Source organism: Gigantopelta aegis, unplaced genomic scaffold, assembly GCF_016097555.1.
Source record: "Gigantopelta aegis isolate Gae_Host unplaced genomic scaffold, Gae_host_genome ctg5685_pilon_pilon, whole genome shotgun sequence".
Classification (NCBI taxonomy): domain Eukaryota; kingdom Metazoa; phylum Mollusca; class Gastropoda; order Neomphalida; family Peltospiridae; genus Gigantopelta; species Gigantopelta aegis.
In genome coordinates this window covers 13,360-28,542 of record NW_024534564.1, presented here as the reverse complement: position 1 = coordinate 28,542, position 15,183 = coordinate 13,360, and the positions used below count along the sequence as shown (strand labels likewise).

At 30.3% G+C, this 15,183-nt stretch overlaps 1 pseudogene; it reads right to left on the bottom strand.

Annotated features, from left to right (window-relative positions):
- Positions 1–341: 341 nt before the first annotated feature.
- LOC121366433 lies at positions 342–13,594 on the bottom strand (annotated as a pseudogene).
- Between the last annotated feature and the right edge of the window lie 1,589 nt (positions 13,595–15,183).

Genomic DNA, 15,183 nt, shown 5'->3' with positions numbered 1-15,183 from the left:
GATAACTTGGTATCATTGATCAACTTTTGTTGTTGAACACTAGAATTGACCATGAGTATGAGGGCGTTTGAGAGTGTCTCAACAGTTGGTGAGTGACCACGTACAATATATTCTCCATCTCACATGTAATACAGTAGAGGATTGACTAGATGAGATCTTCAGCTAGATTAGTAACTAACATAAGGACTGATGCACATGGTATAAAGGCTTGTAACAACTGTTGAAACTGAATCTGTCCTCCAGAGTCAATAAAGTAAAGCCATTCTTTATGTAGAGTAGCTTAACACCTTTTGTTGAAGCTATGTTGACAATATCAGACAACTGTCTTGTTGCACTGTCGTTTACTTTTGGTAGCTGAACAGGAGGTTCCAATGACATTTCAGGAGAAGCTGTGTTACCACTTGTTGGAAGTTTGAATTCTTGTTTACTAATGGTAATGTTGGATTTCCTTGCAATGTTGTATCTGTACGAAGAGGTGGTTGCTGAGTTGGTTCTGGGTAGTCTACGTCTTCATACTCATTGTTAATATCTTGACTTTCAATGAGAGATCTAACTTCATTGGCAAATTTTTCAATCATTTTTTCATCATCAACTAGTTCCCAGTGACATTCGTTCAGCTGACCATACTGACTCATAGAGAATTCTCATAATAGCAATTTGTGGAGGACTCCAACACAACCTGTGCTGATATATTACTCTCATAAGGTTGAGAGAGAATTAGACATTTAACTGATGTTTTTTACCAGCTCTAGCTGGACCCTTGGACAACAACTTTTCGTAATACTAGTTTCAACAGATCCACCAGCTTTCATTGCATTATGAAGATTTCTTTGATCTATATAAGATTGCATAACAATATAATCACTATAATGACTTAGTAATTTACAACAGCTATAAATTATATAAGACTTACCAATTTCAGTAAATTGATTATTGGCTTGTAAAGGTGGTATCTTTAAAGAAAAATGAAAAGCTAAAGAGTCTAAAGCTTATTACAATGTACCTTTTTAAATTTAAGAGCTGCACTTGTTGGCTTTTTTAAGTTGATAGGAAATGATTTCTTCTATAAACAAATAAAGTTATTATCACTTTAATCAAACTAATAATAAATGTTTACCTTTCCCCGAAAAAGTCTGCCAATATTTTTGAAGAAAGACTGCTTTCTTCCTGTAAGGAATAAAAAAATGATATTGTACATAGTTAGAAATACACAGTAAAAAGTAATGGGTAGAAAGTACTCAAACGTTTGGGTCAAAAACACTTGCAACTCAGGTAACCCATGTCTTGTGTCAAAATAACCCAATGAAAATAATAGTTAAAACCAACTGTCAAATGTATTGGTGATTATAACCCACACCTGTAGTTAAAGTAACATCTGACATAAGTAGTTGATGTAAACATTGCTGTTACTTTAACTTCATGCACTGTGGTTACTGTAACACTTAGTAGGTTTGATTTTACATATGTTGCAGTTATCATAACTACAAAATAGGTTGTATAACTAATATTGTAATGTAAATCATTGGTCTTGACATGTTTCTTTTTTTCATGTAATGTACTTTATTTTGATAGCCACACTGAAAAAAAATGTTGTCATTTTAACTAAGGTCTTCATTACTACACTACATCAATATCATGTAAGTCCAATTCAAAGTTGCTACAAGACCAATACTAGTGTAACTCAATAAGCATGAAGCAAATAGTTACATCTACAACCACATTGCTTTTACACACACTTTGCTATAGTAGTAAATCATGGCTTCAATTGAAGCTATAAGTAGATTCTAATTTAGTTTAAGTTGAAATAGTATCCACCTCTCCCTCATAATTTCAGTTATTGGACATAAACTATAAAGAGTATTTCTGGCTTCTATAGCTGCCTTTCACATATTAAGTTAGACCAGTTTTTGGCTTTGTGGTAACTCAATATTGGGCTTACATCAACTTGATGAGATTCTGGTAACAGGACAACAGTTGAAAATGACAAAATGCTATTTTAAGTGTATTATTACACCTATGTCATTTCTGTTCTTCACACCAGTCATTAATATGGTTTTATTGATTATAATGTTTATCATGGTCATAGACTAACAGATGATTTGACTTATATTTATCTAAAACACTATGTTATGTAAACTAATATTGCTTTTTCTCCCTTTTACCAATTGTGACCTGATTTGCAAAAAGGGACCACCTCTGTCAAAAATTGTGACTGATCTATGACAAAAAAATAATGTCAAAAAATACTAAAAACAATTTTGTATATATATAGAATAGTTGCATATATAACAACTTTATGTATACAAAACGTTTTTTTGAGATGTTTGAACAGTTTGTTTTTGACAAATAAGGTCACAAATGTTTTGACAGAAGTCGTACCTTTTGCAAATCAGCTAGGTCACAATTTGTTTTAATAACTAGATTACATTGTTATTTTGGTGTTAACTACCTAACCTAGTTATAGTAACAGTCAGTCAACATGGTAGCTTCAACCAACTTATTACATTCACCCATTTTAGTTAAAGTTACCCAGGAGTGTCACTTCAATACATGTAGTAACCAATTGTATTGTAGTTGATACAACCATTGCGGGGTAGTTTTAACCTTGTGTTTTTTATCTGTGTACTCAAGCATTGCCTATGTATATTGTACCTTTAGAACTTGTTTGTAATATTTGAAAAGCATTGTCAATACTAGCTTTGTCTTTTGTTGACACTTCAAAAAACTGAATCTTTAGTTTTCTAGATAATTCTCTCCCTTTTCTTTTGGAACTTGTCTATCAGACTCCATATCAAACTTGTTACCAACCAAGAGACATTGTAATCGCTGAAGCATGCTAAATTATTATGATTCCATAAATATTTAAATAATCTATTTGAGTAGCTGCTTACTACTGTGATATCCTGTAACCATCTTGTGATGTTATCAAAGACTCTTGACTGGTAATATCATATACCAATAAAATACCCTATATAGGAATGTAAATGTGTTGTTAATAATACGAGGTATTATATACCATAGCGTCTTCATAATAGGATGTGGCTGTAGTGGTACATTATGTAAATTAATGTTTCTATTTTCTCATCCAAATATACATTCTTGATGATGACTTTTGTCCCATAATCTATCAAACAAGATACATAATACAATAATGATAACTCTTATACCTTTAAGAGAAAGAGGTGATCCACCACTGAAGGTTTGTAAAATACTTGTTTTACACAACCACTATCACAATTACAGGAATTGCATATTAGTTGAGTCAATACAGTATCCTAATGATAAAAGAAGTCTTCAAATAAATAAGCTATGTTATAAATGTACATATAATCTCCACGAGCTGAGCGAATTGCTTCATCAAAAACATTTTTAAGTCCCCTTTGAGTAAGAGCTAACACTCTAAATACTTTACTGCACCAATTTCTTTCATCATCTTAAGACCCTAAGAAAACCCAAAGTACATATATTTACATTCATGCAAAGTATACATGCAGTCAGTTAACACAGTAAACTGTGGGGGGACTTTAATCACGATCAATCCAAGTAACTCCTTGATGCTTCAGAAACAAAGTTAAAGAGTTGACTAAACTAACTACATTCAAACTTAACACAAATTCCATAAACAATACTATATTTTAGATTATATTATATAATTATATAAACAATAAAAAGTTGCGATAGCATGCAAATAATATGAATTAAAAGGATATAATATGACTAAAGAACTTGTATATCATCACTGAATTCAGTAATTAACATGTAAAGAGAATATATACCTCTTTATATGACACTGGCTTTTTTTTCTTTCTTTAAGTTTCTCAATTGTGTCCATATCATCATGTAAATCTAACTTAGTACCAACCAGAATGACTGGAATGTTTGGACAATGGTGATGAATTTCTGGGTACCACTAGCATATATAAAAACTATGAATACAAGTTAAAACTATGTTTTAAGTACTCTATCCCTAATATTTTTCTAGTGAAACAGGTGAAACAAGTGAAAATACTAACAAGAACACATCCTGAGAAAATATATTACCATTTTAATTGACATAGTAAACATAGATATTTCTCGCTAAATAGCTTTTAAATTATAACTCTATCTATATAATACTTAATAGAAATCATGAACTTTTAGTACATACATGTAAAACTTTCTATATTAGAATAAAATAAGACAATTATGCTACTCACTGTATCAGGATAAGATAAAGGTCTTAGTTATCATAATCGCCTTACCTATATAAACACATTAGATATCCAATTAGTCAACAAATATGTAGGTATAATACCTGCGTGTCCCATAGGTCCCAAGTTGTAAGGCCATCCATTAAACCATTACATTTGCCATCATTTTTAGTCAAAACTAAAATTATCATGAATAGATTAGTGATTTCAGTGATGATAATATTTATTGACTGTATACGTATGTGATGTGTATGCATATATACATGACATGGTGACTTACATCGTGGGACATACTCTCCTGGAAAAACTGTTTGTTGTAAAACTGATCAACATACAAGATTTACCTACAAAAATAAGAAAAAAAAGATTTGTTGTCTTTGCTTTTATGCAGTGGACTAGTTTAACACTCATCAGGAAGTCCACTCTTTTTATTGTGTATAGTTAATTAGGTCAGTATCATAATAACAAGTAGTATGGACATTCTGCTAGATTTGTCTTGATTTGTCATTGAGTCCTTTTATGTATAGAAATATCTTTTTTATGTATATTATGAATATTTAACTTAATCATCACGACAAGAACACATTTAATAGGCTGCATTCTATGAAATCAAAAAGTCAAAACTCCAAAAAAAGCGACTGAACTAAGGAAATGGTAGGTGTGGCAGGTTTTTAAGTAATTAGATGTTTTATATAATATTATTACAATATCATTAGCTCAGTTCATGATAAAATGTAATGGTAAGTCAGTTGTACAGACAAACTAATTGCAGGGCTGTGACAGTTCCAATAAACCTGCTTAGCAAGTTATTCCAATTAACAGCAAGTATTACCCTCTTATATGTACTGTCATATGAAGTGAAAGGGTATGGTACTTGATTTGTCGTATTTGTGTAATAAGAAATAACTGTACTGTATAGTTAATACCATTGTATAGTACTAGTAATATGTAAAGTACTATGTAACACTGTATAGTACTATGTAATACTGTATAGTACTATGAAATACTGTATAATACTGATAGTACTATGCGCATACTGTATAGTACGTATGATACTGCCTATAGTACTATGTATACTGTATAGTACAATGTAATACTGTATAGTACTGTATAATACTGTATAGTACATCTAATACTGTATAGTTACGTTATAATACCGTCGTACCGTATAGTACTATATTTACTGTATAGTACAATGTAATACTCCTATGTAGTACTGTATAATACTGTAATAGTACAATGTAATACCAGTATAGTACTGTATAATACTGTATAGTACTATGTAATACTACTGTTATAGTACTATGTAATATGTAAAATACTATGTAATATTGTATAGAAACTATGTAATAACTATGTAATACTGTATAGTAACTATATAATTAACTGTATATAATACTATGTAAATATTGTATAGTACAATGTAATACTAGAGAGTATGTTATAGTACGCTCTTTATCTGTTTTATCTTTTTATAACTATGTTGTGACACAATTGATTTAATTAACATGGTCACATTGGTAAATCCCCATATAGTGTGATAATAATTTATATAGTAGTTTAGGTATGTGCTTCTCATATTGCAAAGGAATAGTTAGGCTTGGAGTTATAATAAAAGCATGCAATCAATTACTAAAAAACCAGTACTAAACACTCCCTCAAGAGCGTAACAGATAAATCATAAACTGCTATTACCAATATCACTATACTAGATCACTGAAAATTGACAAATATATGTGACTATGATAGGGTTCTGCAGATAGCAAGTACAGAAAAGGTCAAAAATTTATTTTAAAAATTTGTAAATAAAGAGTCTTTTATAAATCTCATTTTGCTAAACAGTAACTCACTACTAATTATAGTTTTATTAGAATTTATATTTCTAATTTATTTATTTCACGTTACAGATGTACATCAATAAATTATGTACATAATTAATCAAGTAGTACTAAAAATGTGACCTGATTTGCAAAAAGGGACCACCTCTGTCAAAAACATTTGTGACCTGACTTTTGAACAAAACTATGTTAAAACATCTCAAACATCTCAGTTTTTTACATACAGTTGATTACATATGCATAACTATTCTACATGTATGCAAAACTGTTTATTGTTATGTTTTAACAGTGTGTTTTTCACAAATTCAGGTCACAAAACTGTTGTGACAGAAGTGGTCCCTTTTTGCAAAATCAGGTCACAAATACCTCTCTCAAGCTCTATTTAGGCCAATTATTAGTTGCAATGTGTAATGAGTTTGTTATAGTTCATTACTGGTAGGGCAATGTGGTTTTCTACCACTACTGACTATAAGCGCACAGTTATGACAATCAATGGCTACATCTATGGGATTACTTATATATACAACTAGTACTACCTTATATGGTGAAAAGACTATGTTAGACACAGTCTTAAAACAATAACCTGAAGATCAATTAATGAATGCTATTGAAGTTGTAAGAAATTCCCCTTTTTCAAAATTACTATCTGATGAAATGTTAGTGTCATACAATTGAAAACAATCATTTTGAAACTCAATATCTCTGTACCTGTTTATCTTTCCATATACTTCCTGTGATATTAGTAACTGATATAATAAACTTGAAGGACTAGCTCAACTGAATTTAAGTTATTGTGGTACTTACACAATAGGAATGTCAGAATAATCATAAAATCTCTCCAATGTCATAGTGGTTAAAAAATTCTTATTAAAAAGGCTTTAAATCAAACATATAATATCGATTATATATTTCACTCAAAGTAAATAGAACAACATAAAAATATAGTTTTAACAAAAAGATAGTATAATTCATTGCATTAGATAATATCAGTTACATAGTATCTGTACCAGATAAACAAATATAGAGTAATACATCATTGTCTGATGATTACCTGTTACAATATACTACATTATGTATATATTTATTAATAATTTATACCTAATTAATACATTATTATTAAAATATAGGATAGTGTGTATTATATACATATTATCTACATTACCAATATAGTACTGAGTACTGTGGCTAGTACAATACTCATATATAGTGGTATTTATGAGTAGTACTGTCAGTAGTAGGTGCTATTAAAAAGAGATAGTAAGTGTTCTTATGTAAACATATTACGTATAATTATATGAAGTTATTAATATTCGGTTTGGATTATTAATAACATCAAAGTAATTAAAAGGGCATTTATACAAACTATTTGCAATAATTAGAGTTAAATATATTACTTTATGTTCTTTTCCAAAAATATAGCTAAACACTTACATTAGTCCATATATTATAATAAAAGTATTGGTAGCTATATACCTAGTAATAATTGACTAATGTCATTAGCCAGTGATTTTTTTTGTAGAGGACCCTCTATAATACTGATAATGTTTGTCCCATGTAGCAGGAGTGGGTTCATTCCCAACCCACCCAGCTCTGTAACATCTTAGACATTTTAACTTGGGTTAGAAAAATTAGAATCACATATCCCTTAACACGCCTAATATCAGGGTAACTCCAAGTAGATCTCCCATCTCTTGCCATCAGCAGTGATGGAGAAAGAAACCTTGCACATCACGATCTTTTGGTTTTACTCCGCCACTAAGACCTAACCCCAGCAATATATATTTCTTTGGTTTTCTAGCTGTGAATTATAAGTTTAGTATAAATATAACTTTAAAATCAATTAAATATTCTACATGGAGACACAACCTATGTTTTATTATGCTATCATATATACATTCAGTATAAAGTAATTATATATAATCAATATTACAAAAGGTCAAGTATAATAGTGATGTTATATTAATGTCATTATTTTATTAGAATTATATATATATATATATATATATATATACAGAATTACATCATCATTACCATGATTAAATTCACCATAAAATCCAACAAGGATAAAAACAAAATTTTGAGAAGTATTAGTATGAGACTCACATTCATCTATACAGGAAACAGGAAAAGATATAGCATGTTATGTTTGGGACTAAAGAGTAAGGTAATGACTGAAACTGACACAAGATTATGTGCAATCTATACGCATACAGATAAATAAATAACTTGTTTGCTTCTACTTTACATACATGCATTACTGATAAAAGAATATACCTGAACTTATTCGCTATCATCGCTAAAAAATTGCTTATCGCTATTAAACTTGTTTGCTTCTACTATATATATAACTGATTACCTGACTTTATTCCAAGAAAATGGCAGACATCAAAATTAAGAGATTGGCAAATTTCAGTGGCTAGGGTTTTTCTTTTGTAGAGGGGCCCTCTATAAACACTAATGATATGTCCCACGTCACTGGAGTGGGCTCTTGTTCCAACCAGCTCTGTAAACATTTTAGACATTTTGACCTTGTTAGAAAAATTAGAGACCATAAATCCCTCAATAGTATTAGGTTCAACTCCAAGTAGATCTCCTATCTCTTGCCACTCAGCAGTGACAGAAGAAAGTAATTTGAGCAGTACATGTTTCTTTAGTTTGCTAGCTATAAAAAAGTTAGTATGAAATAAAATGTTAACATCACATGTACACTTATAATAACTACAATAAATACTATTACTAGTCCAAATCAATGTTACTATGTTCTTTCATACCTGTTGATATATCTCCCAAATATCATCATTATCTCTATAGAATGTTTAATGTAAAGAGTTAGGTATAATAAGTATACTGTATATACCATCATAGTGGACTTAAACCAAGACCAACAAGGATGAGAACTGTTTTCTGGAGTATGTTGGATGACATTTTGTTTACTTGAGCAAAGAAGAGTCCATTTGTTTCTTCCCAGACCAGTAGCAAATATGTGTGCCTTCCAATTTCACATGGACAGTAAAAGGCAACTTTAGGTTGCATTTCTTTAATAATTTGTCTAGTTGTTATAGTTTCATTGATGGCATCAAACTAGACCCCCCCGTCTTTCTTTACTTCAATTTGATCTTTAGAAAATTCACAGGGAAATCTCAAACACATCGTGATCTTCTATGAAACTCACTTTCCCACCAAACCAACTTTTTCAATGTTATTAATTTGAATACATCTTGGGACTCAGACTCATCAAGTATCCATAATGGCATATCATTACGATTGTGTTGTGGAGAGTAGATAGACAATCATAGCACAAAAGAGACCAATTGGAGCACCTTCTTAAAGTAAAACAGCAAAGGCAAAGGACATGAGGTAGAATTGTGTACAGGATTGACTTCTGATGGATCGATTAATGGTAGCAATGCTGGCATGAAAAATTTGTTATCTGGTAACTCCAAAGCAATTAAAAGATGCTGGAATATTTTAATTACGTCAGTACTAAAGGACTGGAAATAGGAAGTTATCTTTTCACTTTTTGAGACTAGCAAAGACATCTTTTGAGATAATACCATGATCAGCCATTTTCTTCAAGTCCATTGCCCCTCGACCAATCTTAACTCCATTTCGTATTTGCAGACAAGTATCATCAGTTCACTGACTACTTCAATCAAAAACTGTGGGCGGGGACAAACACTAAATCACTCACTCCAGGGTAATATAAGATGGTATTGAGGAGATAGAAGAATTTAAGAGCACTTGTATTTCTTCTATATGTAAACCCAATCCTAGACCAGTAGCTTGACACTCTTCCAAGCTAAGTACTCCACAACCTTTAATAGCTTCTTGTCGTAATAGAATTTCGTATGCATACCACCTTAATGGGATATTAACTTAAATGCTTGATCCTTTAATTCACACGAATATCTTTAATGACTGGATCATCAAACCCACACCTTGAGAGGCTTTACGCCATCAACTTCAGACAATATCTTTCCACTAGTGACATCATGATAAGACAGATTGCCTTCAATAGATTTAAATATCTTAGTAAGCTTTTCTTCTTTCTCTTCAATGCTTTCCAATACTTCTCTATTTTTAAGTTGTTCTTCATACTTGTCACGATGGGTAGCAAGGGTAATGATTTTAAGCTTTTTCTGGAGGCTTGATAATGACTTCAGATAACTTGGTATCATCACCTGATTCAATCTTTTGTTGTTGAGCACTAGAATTAACCATGAGTACGAGACGTTTGAGGAGTGTCTCAACAGTTGGAGAATGGCCACTTACAATATATTCTCCATCTTCACATTGTAATACAGTAGAGGATTGACTAGATAGATCTTCAGCTAGATTAGTAACTAGCATAAGGACTGATGCACATGGTATAAAGGCTTGTAACAACTGTTGAAATGAATCTGTCCTCCAGAGTCAATAAAGTAAAGCCATTCTTTGTGTAGAGTGAGGGCTAATGCCTTTTTGTCAGAAGCTTTTTTGATAATATTCAGATAACTGCTTTGTTGCACTGTCATTTATTTTTGGTAGCTGAACAGGAGGTTCCAATGACACTTGAGGAGGAAAAAGAGCTATTCGTGTTATAAGCATGGTTGGAAGTTTAGATTCTGATTTACTTGATGATACTAGGTTGGATTCCAGAAATTGTAATTGTCTGTGTCATGACAAGAGGTAGTTGTTGGAGTCGGTACTGGGTAGTCTATATCTTCAAACTCATTGTTAATACTTTGACTTTCAATGAGAGATCTGACTTCATTGGCAAACTTTTTGATCATTTTTTTCATCATCGACTAGTTCCCAGTGATATTCATTCAGTTGACCATACTGACTCATAGAGAATTCTCCAAAAGCAATTTGTGGAGACTCAACACAACCTGTGCTGATATTACTCTCATAGGGTTGAGAGAGAATTAGACATTTGACTGATGTTTTACCAGCTCTAGCTGGACCTTGAACAACAACTTTTGTAATATGGTTTCAACAGATCCACCAGATTTCATAGCATTATGAAGATTTTTTTGATCTATATAAAGATTGCAATAACAATATAATTCATCAAAACAACTTAGTAATTTGTTACATCTACAATTGCTAATTATAAGACTTACCAAATTCAGTAAATTGATTATTGTTTTGTGAAGGTGGTATTTTTAAAGAAAAATGAAAAGCTAACAGAGTCTAAAGCTCATTACAATATACCTCTTTAAATTTAAGAGCTTCACTTGTTGGCTTTTGTATGTTGATAGCAAATAATTTTTTCTATAAGCAATAAAATCATCAATGTAATCAAACTAATAAAATTGTTTATTTTCCCTCGAAAAAGTCTACCAATATTCGAAGAAATGATGGCTCCTTTCCTGTTGAAAATTAATAGACATAGTATCTTACATCATTAGAAATATACTACTATACACCACTATTGTATACCTTTAAAACTTGTTTTGCCAATATTTGGAAAACCTTGTCAATACTAGCTTTGTTTTTGATGATATCTCAAAAAATAACATCTTTAGTAGTTTCTTTGCCCATTGCTCTCCTCTCTCTTTAGAAACTTGGTCTATCAGACTCCATATCTAACTTGTTACCAACAAAGAGACATTGTACATCTGGTGAAGCATGCTAAAATTTTGATGATTAAGAATACTTTAATTATTTTGGTGAGTAGATACTTACTGCTGTGATATCCTGTAGCCATTTTGTTATTATCAAATGACATCTTGACTGGTAATATCATATACCCATAAAATACCCTATATAGGAATGTAAATGTGTTTGTTAATAATATGAGGTATTCTGTACCATAGCATCTTTATAATAGGATTAGTGGTAGTGGCATCTATGTGTAGTATAATTTTTCGATTTTTTTATCCAAATATACTTTCTTGGTAATCAATTCATCAATCTCTGAATCTATCAAACAATATACATAATACAATAATGATAATTCATATACTGTAGGTGATCCATCATTGAAGGTTTGTAAAATACTTGTTTTACCACTACCACTATCAACCAATTACTAGAAATTGGCATACTGGTCTGAGTCAACTACAGTATCCTAATAATAAAAAGAAGTATTTCAAATGAATTAAAATATATTATGTATGTACATGATAATCTCCAAGAGCCAGCGAAGTACTTCATCCAAAAAACAGTTTTGAAGTCCCTCTTGATTAAGAGCTGAAACATTCTAATACATTACTGCAACCAATTTCCTCATCATCTTAAGACCCTATAGAAAACCAAAGTACATATCTACATTCATGGCAAAGTATATACACAGTTGCCAACAAGGTAAAATTGTGGGTCTTTATTATGATCAATCCAAGGAATTTCTTGATTGGCTTCAGAACAAAGTAAAAGAGTTGAACTAAACTAACCATATTCAACCTTAACACTAAATTCCATCAACAATACTATATTTTAAATTATATTATATAATATATAAACAATAAAAAAGAGGTTGATAGCATGCAAATAATATGAACTAACAAGATTAATATGAACAAAAGACTTGTATAGTATCACTGAATCCAGTAATTAGCATGAAAAGGGCCCAAGATATACTCTTCATATGACACTGGCTTTTTTCTACTCTTTCTAAGTTCCTCAATTGTGTTCTTATCATCACGTAAGTCAAGTGAGCACCAACCAAAATAAATGGAGTCTTTGGACAATGGTGATGAATTTCTGGATACCACTAGATTATGTAAAACTATTACTACAACTAGTAACTATGTTTTAAGTACCTTTATCCTAATATTTTCTAGTGATTCAGGTGAAACAAGTGAAAATACTAACAAGAACACGTCCTGAGAAAAATAAAATTACCATTTTATTGACATGTAATATAGTAATGTTTGTTGTTAAATAAATTTAAAATATAAATTATTTATAATTCTTAATAAAAATCATTAACTTTTAATATTAATAAATACATATAACACTTTCTATATTAGAATAAAATAAGACAATTATGTTACTCACTGTTGTGAGGATAAGATAAAGGTCTTATTCTATGATAATCCTCCATACCTATATAAACAATCAGACATCCAATTAGTCAACAAAACACAGTAGTTACAATACCTGATGTATCAAATAGTCCCAAATTGACAGGTCTACCATCAACCATTACATCTTTAGCATAGATATCAAATCTACAAATTATCATCAGTTGTAGCATATGTTATTTAGTAATTCCTCATATGTTGATAACAATATTGAATGGTATGTAGGTGTGGGGTGACATGATGACTTACGTAGTTAGTACAAACTCTTGTGGAAACCTGTCTGTTTGTATAACTGACCAACATACAAGTTTTGCCTACAGCTCTACAAAAAAGCTATTAGTTTTGTTTTTTAAACAGTGACTACTTGTCACAGCAGGAAGTCCATACTTTATTGTGTATATAGTTAATTAGGATCAATACACAATGTAGTATGGACTTACTGCTAGACTGACTTGTTTTATCATCCTCTTATAGTATATATCTGTAGAAACATCTTATATATAATATTTATAAAAACTTACGGATCACCAACAACAACACATTTAATAGTCTGCATTCTATAAAGATCACAAGTCAAAATGTAGGTGTGGCAGGTTCAGTATTAGAAGAACAAGAACATATGTATGTGATCTGTTTACTATATGCTTTAATAAATATTAATTAACCGTATTATTTATGATGAAATTCACAGTGATCACGTGTTATGTCAAGTAATGATTTCATGTATGAGATTATTCATTGTGTACACCACTTATAAGGTGAAAATATTATGTTACTATATATGGACATAGTCTTAAAGTAGTGCCCTTGATGTCAATTTATGAATGCCTGCCTATTAACAATATTCAAGTTGTAAATTACTACAGACGGAAAGGTTAGGTGTCATACAATTATAAACATAATCATTTGAAAAAATGATGGTCTCTGTACCTGCTTACCTTTCCATTATTCAATATACTTACTTGATATAGTAATTGATGTAATAAAACTTGAAAAACTAGTACAACTGAAGATGCATAGTTACACAATAGATATATCAGAATAATCATAAAATTTGTATAAATTATAAACATATATCATTTTAGTGGTGTGAACAATTCTTGTTTAAAAATTTAAACAATTCATATACATCAAATTATATATTTTACTCAAAAGAATGGAACTAAGTAGAGTAATATAAAAATAAAAGAAAATTAATAATTTATATAATTAATAAAATATTATTAAAATATAGGATAGTATGTATCTATATTTTATCTATAGACACATATAGTACTAGTACTGTAGTACAATACCATCCATGTATTAGTGGTATTACTGAGTAGTACTGTCAGTAGTAGGTTTTTTTTTTTTTTTGCTTATTAAAAAGAGATAGTTTTTTTTTTTTTTTTTTTTTTTTTTTTTTGTTTTTTTTTTTTTTTTTGTTATGTTTTTTTTTTTTTTTTTTTTTTTTTTAAAATATAAACGTATATATCATTTCTGTTATTATTAATAACATAAAAGTTAATTATAAGAGAAAGTTGTACAAACTATATTCCAAATAACAGTTAAACTATATTTTATGTCCTAATCCAATAAATTAGCTAAACACTTAATTAGTCCATATATTATAATAAAAGATTGGTAGCGATATACCTATATAATTGTTTGACGATGTCATTAGCCAGTGTGATTTCTTTTGTAGAGGACCTTCTATAACACTGATGAGTTGTCCATGTAGCAGGAGTGGGTTCATTATCCAACCAGCTCTGGTAACATCTGGACATTTTAACTTGGTTAGAAAGTATTAGAATCACATAATCCCTTAATAATATCAGGTGTCAACTCCAAGTATATCTCCCATCTCTTGCACTCAGAAGTGATAGAAGAAATTATCTTACAGTATATATTCTTTGGCTTGTTAGCTGTAAATTGTAAATTGTTTCAAATACAACTTTACAGATTAATTATTCTACATGGAGACACAAACTGTGTCTTATTATGCTAGTATATATACATTCATTTATTCATATAATCAATATCTACAAAAGGTCAAGTATAATAGTATGATGTATATTAATGTCATTATTTTATTAGAATTATTTCTAGATATATATATACAGAATTACATCTTCACTTACCATGATTAACTTCCACACAAAATCC